General features: G+C 45.6%; 1 long non-coding RNA gene across 1 annotated transcript; it reads left to right on the top strand.

The window, feature by feature from the left end:
• Positions 1-3,766: 3,766 nt before the first annotated feature.
• LOC135057699 (uncharacterized) lies at positions 3,767-5,423 on the top strand. Its single transcript, XR_010244309.1, has 4 exons — positions 3,767-3,902; positions 4,089-4,147; positions 4,718-4,880; positions 5,144-5,423. It is a non-coding gene; the product is annotated as an uncharacterized LOC135057699 (long non-coding RNA).
• The last annotated feature ends 4,532 nt before the right edge of the window (positions 5,424-9,955 follow it).

The raw sequence follows: 9,955 nt of genomic DNA, 5'->3' as shown, positions 1-9,955 counted from the left end.
CTCTGCCCCTGCCTCTGGCAAGAAAGGACGCACCTCGGACTTTCTTGCTTTGTGATCGAAAGGACTGCATTTGATAATGTCGTGCTTTCTTAGGCTGTGCGGGAATATAAGGCAAAAGATTAGAATAACCAGCTATAGCTGTGGAGACCAGGTCCGAGAGCCCTTCTCCACACAATTCCTCAGCCTTGTAAGGTAAACCTTGCATATGCCGCTTTTAGTCGGCATCACCTGTGCATGTTCCACAGGACATGTCTAGCAGAAATCGACATAGCGTTGACTCTAGAACCCAGTAGACTAATGTCTCTTTGGGCATGTTTTATATATATATATATATATATATATACATATGTATACACATACTAGGGTCTCAATGTCCACGCTGCTACAGCGCTATAACCCCATGCCGACACAATCGCCGGTCTGAGTAGTGTACCAGCATGTGTGTAAATGGACTTCAAAGTACTCTTACTGCATGCTCTCTGCAGCATCCCTGAGGATAGCTGTTAAGTCAGCGCTACCTTTTGGGTAAACGTGACAAGCTTTGTCCACCCTAGGGGAAGATTCCCATCGTATCCTGGCCCTAGTAGGGAAAGGATACTCCCTAAGAATTCTTTGTGGGAAGCTGCAGCTTCTTGTCTGGAGATTCCCGCTCTTTTTCTTCATGAGAGGAGGGAAATTTACCTCAGCTTTCTTCCCCTTAAACATGTGTACCCTTGTGTCAGGGACAGATGAGTCATCAGTGATATGCAAAACATCTTTCATTACAATAATCATATCGCTGAATACTTTCCTGCCATTTTGGCTGTAACTTTGCATTATCGTAGTCGACACTGGAGTCAGACTCTGTGTCGATATCAGTGTCTATTATTTTGGATAGTGAGCGTTGTGAGACTCTGAATGTCTCTGCGACATAGGGACAGACATGGGTAGATTCCCTGTCTGTTCTCTAATCTTTTGTGCAATAAATTTACCTCAGCACTTAATTTCACATATCCAATCAGGTGTCGGCGTTGTCGACGGAGATACCACACACACATTTGCTCCATCACCTCCTTAGGAGAGCCTTTTACCTCAGACATGTCGACACACACGTACCGACACACCACACACTCAGGGAATGCTCATCTGAAGATAATTCCCCCACAAGGCCCTTTGGAGAGACAGAGAGAGAGAGTATGCCAGCACACACCCCAGCGCTATATGACCCAGGAAAAAACACAGCAATTTAATGTTTACCCAGTAGCGCTGTTATTATCTGCGCTGTTATTATCTTCTTTAAAACCATCTCTTCTACCGTGGTATAAGCAGGGGAGAGACCGGGGAGCTTCCTCTCAGCGGTGCTGTGGAGAAAAAACATGGCGCTGGTGAGTGCTGATGAAGAAGCCCCGCCCCCTCGACGGCGGGCTTCTGTCCCGCTTAAATATACATTTTCTTGGCGGGGGCTCATACATATATACAGTGCCCAACTGTATATATGTTTACGTTTGCCAAAAGGAGGTCCAAATGCTGCCCAGGGCGCCCCCCCCCTCCTGCGCCCTGCACCCTTATAGTGACCGGAGTATGTGAGGTGTGTGGGAGCAATGGCGCACAGCTGCAGTGCTGTGCGTTACCTCAGTGAAGAACGGAGTCTTCTGCCGCCGATTTTGAAGTCTTCTTGCTTCTCATACTCACCCGGCTTCTGTCTTCCGGCTCTGCGAGGGGGACGGTGGCGCGGCTCTGGGATCGGACGGCGAGGGTGAGATCCTGCGTACGATCCCTCTGGAGCTAATGGTGTCCAGTAGCCTAAGAAGCAGGACCTAGCTTCAGAAAGTAGGGCTGCTTCTCTCCCCTCAGTCCCACGATGCAGGGAGTCTGTTGCCAGCAGAGCTCCCTGAAAATAAAAAACCTAACAAAATACTTTCTCTCAGCAAACTCAGGAGAGCTCACTGAAAAGCACCCAGCTCGCTCTGGGCACAGTATCAAACTGAGGTCTGGAGGAGGGGCATAGAGGGAGGAGCCAGAGCACACCAGAACCTAAATTCTTTCTTAAAGTGCCCATGTCTCCTGCGGAGCCCGTCTATCCCCATGGTCCTTACGGAGTCCCCAGCATCCACTAGGACGTTAGAGAAATATAAGCTTAATAGCTTATTAAAATTGGGGTCCTCCGTGACCCCGGCGTATGCAAATACGTATATGTTTATGGTTGAAGAAATGTTGTTATTTAAGGACCCTGAAATCATCTCCCATATATGTTTTTATACACGTTTTATTGATGACCTATTGATTCTTTGGAAAGGGCCAAAAGAAACATTTGTGAGTTTGATAGAGGGTCATAATTTATCTGATAGTCCGGTGAAACTCACTTGGACTATGAGTCAACATATGATTGATTATTTGGATGTCAGGATTCTAAAGGAAAACAATGGTTTAACTACTACTTTATTTACAAAACCAACCGATCGAATTCACTACTTGAATATCAGAGTTGTCATCCACGGAGCTTAAAAATGGGGTTGACATTTTTGCAAATGTTGCGAGTTCATAGATTGAATCGTGACCTTGAGAGAACTATTGTTCAATTAGATGACATGGTTGAGAAATTTGTTTCAAGAGGATACCATAGACAGTTTTTACTTGAAACCAAAAATCGGGTTCTAGGCATTGATAGGGCTGATTTGTTGAAGCGGACAATAAGGGAGAACACTAAAAAGAATAGAATACCATGGGTATCTCAATACACCACCTTGTCACCTGATATACATAAGAGATCTAAAAAGTTATGGCCCCTTATTAGCACAGACCCTGAAATTGGGCTTTCCAATTCTACATTGATGCCATGTTATTCTAGAGGGAGGAATTTACGTGATATTTTGGTGAAAACCAACTTCACTTCCACTCCTAATATGAGTAATAACCAATTTTTGATTACAAAAAAAAACAGGGTGTTTTCGCTGTGGCTGTGTAACATGTAGTTTTATGATACCCGGGGACACATTCAATCATCCACAGACTGGTAGACCTATTAAAATAAAACATCACTTTACGTGTAACAGCTGTTTTGTAATTTATCAGCTGATTTGTCCCTGTGGACTGTCTTATGTTGGTAAGACACAGACTAAGTTCAAGGAAAGAATGGCCAACCATCGCCATGCAATTAGATCAGCATTAGCCAAAGGAAGTAGCGAACAACCTGTAGCAAGACATTTTGCTGAAAAGAAACACCCGCTAACTACTTTAAGGTATAGAATGATTGATTTGGTCCCTCCTAATAGTCGTGGGGGGGACCGCAATAAAAGATTGCTGCAAAGGGAGACATATTGGATCTCCAAACTCGATGTAGTGGCCCCCAAAGGGTTAAATGAATCAATCTCATATACCTGTTTCCTCTAGTTGTAGTTATTAGTTGATAGCCACTAGTCTTAAGCTTTTGTCAATACCTAATTGGGGATATGCTGCTATATATTAAATGAATCAATTTCATATACCTGTTTCCTCTAGTTGTAGTTATAGTCGATAGCCATTAGTCCTAAGCCTTTGTCAATATCTAATTGGGGACACGCTGCTATATATTGATTAGAATAATTACACAATTTTTTTCACTATTTATGGATATCGCTATGCATCTCTGTTGTGATGTTAGTGGTTCTACAATGTGAACGCTAATTCATATACATATGGCCGATGTGCAGAAGTATAGGAGATCATGTATGAGGAATATGTAGCAGTGCCGCTGTCAAGTTGGAGATTCCTGCTTATATTGTTTATATTGGTTGCTTGGTAACAGATGCGGTGGTGGTGGTCACATGGTGTTTGACGTCTGACACCGGGAGATGCGCTGGAGGCGTCATGACGTCATTTTCAATGGACGGACCGGCGAACAGCGTCAGCTGTTCCCTGCACATGGTGATGGTGGAGGTATTTAGGTGAGTGTTTATGTGTTTGTTTTTAAGCTCTTGAAAACAGTTGCGAACGACCTCTGCTATCTTCGTTTGATCATCCATATCACGAGTGCCGCATCTTCTGGAATATATATATATAGATAGATATAGAGATCGAAAAAGAGAGCAAAAAGAGAAAGTTATATTGCTATATGTACATTTTTTCCTCAGGTGTTGCTGTTGGGATGTGGTCAGAATCCTTACTCTCACAATGCTGACGGATGCCCAAGGTGAGAATTAGGGTTAGGGTGCGGGAGGGATTAGAGCTAAAACACTGACTAGGATCCACCGCCATTCTGAGCGTCAAGATGTCATACCCAACCCGTTGCGGTCATCTGACTGCAGAGCAGTCATTATTTGGGCTGAACCAACATTCTGAGAAAGCAAACTATTAATATAATAGGAACAAGTGCTGACCACTTTGAGCGATCGTATGCTTGATTCCTACTGGCCACACTAAGGGTTGGAGGTGACAGGCACTCTTCAGAGCAGAGAAATGGGGTGTAAATAGTATCAATCCTATCAGTAATAGACAAATCTGAGCTAATGTCAGCATGAAATAAATAATTTTGCATTTGTTTTATGCGCAAAGCATCTGCTGCTGAATATGTTTATTAAATAATCTCAGAGTGTGCCAGAACTCCCACTCATTGTGCTGAGCAGACTCCAAGCAAGAGTGTGCCTGTGTATAATGTTCTAGAATAGCCCTTATTTGGACCAGAGTTTACAGAGTTATAATCATTCGGATTCCGGTTACATTGCATGTAAAGACTCAGCTTGTTGATGCTGCACTTCTCTAGGTGGAAGTGAATGGGGAACACAGTTTCCACCACACCAAGGTGCAGAAACCTGATGCCTTGGACTCGGACACCATTGCTGTTGCGGAGAGAGCGCATGGTCTAATCTGGGAGGTGTGATCCGCCCCCTCCCACTACCCGGGTTGCATTCCCAGGTCACTGCAAAGTGAGTACTATGGTAGTTGATGTAACACACCATGAGCTTCAGACTATGGGGAAGGGTGTAAACACATGGAGGGTGGAGAAGAACAGAATAGTGATGACTTGAGGGGAGATGAGGTTACAGATGGAGGTAGGCTGGAGTGGTTTAAGGTTTTGATTGACAGCCAGTGAAGTTTTCTTTGTTATTTTGCATAATATGAGGCACTGTTTCCTCTGTATTAAGGAGGTTTTAAATTTAGAGCCTGGTTGTTCCTCTTTTTATTTCAGCTCCAAGACCAAATCCCACTGACACTGGAAGCTACAACCAGCGGTTTCAGATTCTAAAGAGCACTTATTTACAACTTTTCTGAGATTGCAGGGTCAGGTCCCTTCCACCTGGCTGCTAGGGGACAGGACAGAACACTAACCATGAGGCAAGCTTATAATAGTAACATTGACGTTTCTGTTTATCAGTAACAAGACATTCTCATTTGGTTTTGATTGTAAAATTGTCACACATTACAACTAAATTCTATATTTATCCACTTGTTACATTACGCCTACTCAAACATTAGTGTCATCAAGTGTTGGTTCTTCAAGGATTATGAAATGATAAATTATACGTATGGTAATATGTTTTACACTGTTCATATAATTGCACCATTTTGTATCAGAAGGAAAAGGGGAATCAAAAGCACTATCCTCTGTACGCTGTGGAGCGCGCTCTGCTCCCTAGGGGTAATGAAGGAAGGTCACCCCGCTGCACTCTGCTCTATACTACGTGCCTGACTCAGAGATGGGCGTATACCTAATGTTTTTACAGCTGAGCAATTATCAGCCGACTGCGCATTTGTCCAAGTAACACTGCACATGTGCCACAATGGCCTTGCGACAGCAGTTGCAGAAGGTAATTTGTTCACAATGTGACCGCCAGAGAGCGCTTGGGGGAGGTGTGCAGGCAGAACACGGTATGTCACAATCATATTTAAGGCGACTATGCCAGAAACTGCGATCCTGTAAGCAGTCTCACTTCCTGCGGCCATGCTGCGCAACCATCGGGGCTACTCCGCAGCACAATAATTGACTGATTTGCGAGAGATGCTGCATCTCTGTATACAACCGCTGAGACCCGCAGAGCTGCCAGGGATGTCTCATTGAAAATCCAGGCAGCTGCAGAAGTTGCATATTATCACAGTATCTGCGTGCACATTCCCAGCTGAGGTGGCATTAGCATACATCTGACTCCGGTTGTATCTATAGAAGTAACTTTATATAAAATCTTGCAAACTTGGGGTAAATTTACTAAGGTGGAAAGCGGTGATGTTGCCCATAGCAAGCAAGCAATCAGATTCTATTATCCTCTAGAAGCAGCTATACAGAAGTGAAGTAGAATCTGATTGGTTGCTATGGGCAACATAACCAGTTCTTAAAAAAAAAAAAACACAACAACTAAAAAAACACCAAACCCCCACCTTAGTAATTTTACCCCGTTGAGTCTGAAAGAGCACTGTAATTTGGCTGATATTTTTGCAATGTGACAATGGTTGGATGTTATAGTGTTGAAAATACTGCGCCTGTTTTTTCCAAAAGTTTTGTTAGGTGATTGAAAGTGTCCTCTCCCTTACACACAGGGAGGGACATCTATTTTACAGTCTTACCCAATATTTAGCTTATCAAATCACTACTGAGGTGCCTTATATCACAGGGTTATCACAGATTACTATCAAAAGGGAGGAAAATAATAATTCTGGTACTTTTTGGACCTTAGGGGGCAGTCTATTGTTGGATTAAATATTCTTCTTGATTACGGACTGTTTATGGGTGTCCTAAAAATGAGATAAACATAAGTGCAAATTGTAAAAGAGAAGTGATATGTAGAAAGCTGTGTTTATCTATACAGTGCAGTAATCACGCACAGTAGATATTACACCATTGGACACTGCAACAAGTGGGTGATAATAGGATTTTGGAACCTACCGGTAAATCCTTTTCTCCTAGTCCGTAGAGGATGCTGGGGACTCCAAAAGGACCATGGGGTATAGACGGGATCCGCAGGAGTCTGGGCACACTGAAAAGACTTTAACTGGGTGTGAACTGGCTCCTCCCTCTATGCCCCTCCTCCAGACCTCAGTTATAGGAACTGTGCACAGGAGAGACGGACATTTTGAGGAAAGGATTTTTGTTTAAAATAAGGGCCACGAACATACCAGCCCACACCACAAACATACCGTACAACCCGAGTAACCGTAAACCAGATAACAGCATGAAATAACAACAGCAACAAGCTGATAACAAAAAACACACAACCTGTGTATAAACTAAGTTAACCAGTAAGAACACACTGCAAGTAATAGTCCGCACTGGGATGGGCGCCCAGCATCCTCTACGGACTAGGAGAAAAGGATTTACCGGTAGGTACCAAAATCCTATTTTCTCTTACGTCCTAGAGGATGCCGGGGACTCCAAAAGGACCAGGGGGTCTATACCAAAGCTCCAACACGGGCGGGAGAGTGCAGACGACTCCGCAGCACCGATTGAGCAAACCTCCTCCTCAGCCAGGGTATCAAACTTGTAAAACTTAGCAAAGGTGTTTGAACCCGACCACGTAGCTGCTCAGCAAAGCTGAAGTGCAGAGACCCCTCGGGCAGCCGCCCAAGATGAGCCCACCTTCCTGGCAGAATGGGCCTTTACTGATTTCGGCACCGGTAGCCCAGCCGAAGAATGAGCATGCTGAATCGCACTACAAATCCAGCGTGCAATAATCTGCTTTGAAGCAGGATGACCAATCTTGTTGGGAGCATACAGGACAAACAGCGCCTCGGTTTTCCTGGCCACCGCCGTTCTGGCGACATAGATCTTCAAAGCTCTCACTACATCAAGAGACTTCGGAACTGCCACAGCATCCGTAGCCACAGGTACCACAATAGGTTGGTTAATGTGAAATGAAGAAACCACCTTCGGCAGAAATTGATGACGAGTCCTCAATTCGGCCCTATCCGAATGGAAGATCAAGTACGGACTCTTAAGGTCGCCAACTCAGACACCCGCCTGGCAGATGCCAGAGCCAACAGCATGACCACCTTCCAAGTGAGAAACTTTAACTCAACCTTACGCAAAGGTTCAAACCAGGAAGACATAAGAAACTGTAAAACCACGTCAAGATCCAATGGTGCCACCGGGGCACAAACGGAGGATTATATGCATCACTCCCTTCACAAAAGTCTGAACCTCAGGGAGAACAGCCAATTCCTTCTGAAAGAAGATAGACAAAGCAGATATCTGCACCTTGATGGAACCCAATTTCAGGCTGGCATCCACGCCTGCCTGCAAAAAATGGAGAAACCGACCCAACTGAAATTCTTCCGTAGGAGCAGCTTTAGTCTCACACCACGAAACATACTTCCTCCAAATATGGTGATAATGTTTCGCTGTAACTTCCTTCCTCGCCCTAAGGAGAGTGGGAATGACCTCCCCGGGCAAACCCTTCCGAGCTAAAATTAGGCGCTCAACTTCCATGCCGTCAAACGCAGCCGCGGTAAGTCTGAAAACACGCATGGTCCCTGCAATAACAGGTCCTCTCTTAGAAGAAGCAGCCAAGGATCTTCCACAAGTAATTCCTGAAGATCTGGATACCAGGCCCTTCTTGGCCAATCTGGAACGACAAGAATCGCTTGCACCCTTGCTCGTCGAATGATTCCCAATACCTTTGGAATGAGAGGAAGCAGAGGGAACACATACACCGACTGGAAAACCCACGGAGTTGCCAGGGCGTCCACTGCGCTGGCTTGGGGGTCCCTTGACCTGGAACAATACCTCGGAAACTTCTTGTTGAGGCGAGACGCCATCATGTCGATCAGCGGAGTTCCCCAACGCTTCGTCACTTCTGCAAATACCTCTTGATGAAGAGCCCACTCTCCTGGATGGAGATCGTGTGTGCTGAGGAAGTCTGCTTCCCAGTTGTCCACTCCCGGAAGGAAGACTGCTGACAGGGCGCTCACGTGCTGTTCCGCCCAGCGAAGGATTCTTGTGGCCTCCGCCATCGCCGCCCTGCTCCTTGTTCCGCTGTTATGTTGTCTGATTGTATCAGGACAGGCCGACCCTGAAGAAGGCTTCTTGCCTGTAACAGGCCGTTGTAAATGGCTCTTAACTCGAGAACATTTATGTGGAGACAAGATTCCTGGAGCGACCATTTCCCCTGGAAATTTCTTCCCTGGGTGACTGCACCCCAGCCTCGGAGACTTGCATCTGTTGTCAACAGGACCCAATCCAGGATAGCGAAACGGCGCCCCCCTAGGAGGTGAGAACTTTGTAGCCACCACAGGAGAGAAATCCTGGCCCTGGGAGATAGACTTATCTTCCGGTGCAAGTGCAGGTGAGACCTGGACCACTTGATCAGCATATCCCACTGAAACGCCCGGGCATGAAACCTGCCAAACGGAATGGCCTCGTACGCCGCAACCATCTTCCCCAGGACCCGAGTACATTGATGAACCGACACACTTTTTGGCCTCAGAAGCTCCCTGACCATCGTCTGGAGTTCCATAGCTTTGTCTTCCGGAAGAATCACCTTCCGTAAGCTCGTGTCGAGAACCATGCCTAGAAAGGACAATCGAGTGGTCGGAATCAACTGAGACTTTGGCAAATTTAGCAGCCAACCATGTTGTCGCAGAACGGACAGAGACAAATCCACATTCCTTAGCAACCGATCCCTGGACCTCGCCTTTATCAGGAGATCGTCCAAGTACAGGATAATGGTAACCCCTTGCTTGCGAAGGAGAACCATAATTTCTGCCATGACCTTGGGGCCGTGGAAAGCCCAAACGGCAACGTCTGAAATTGGTAATGAGAATCCTGTACCGCAAACCTTAGGAAAGCTTGATGCGGAGGATATATCGGGACGTGTAAGTAGGCATCCTTTATGTCGACTAACGCCATAAAGTCCCCCACCTTCTAGGCTGGCAATCACCGCTCGAAGAGATTCCATCTTGAACTTGAAAACCTTCAAGTATGGATTGAGGGACTTTAGGTTCAGAATCGGTCTGACCGAACCATCCAGTTTCGGTACCACAAAAAGGCTTGAGTAGAACCCCTCCCCCAGTT

Source organism: Pseudophryne corroboree, chromosome 3 (genome assembly GCF_028390025.1).
Source record: "Pseudophryne corroboree isolate aPseCor3 chromosome 3, aPseCor3.hap2, whole genome shotgun sequence".
Lineage (NCBI taxonomy): Eukaryota > Metazoa > Chordata > Amphibia > Anura > Myobatrachidae > Pseudophryne > Pseudophryne corroboree.
This window is presented reverse-complemented; position numbering and strand designations above follow the sequence as displayed.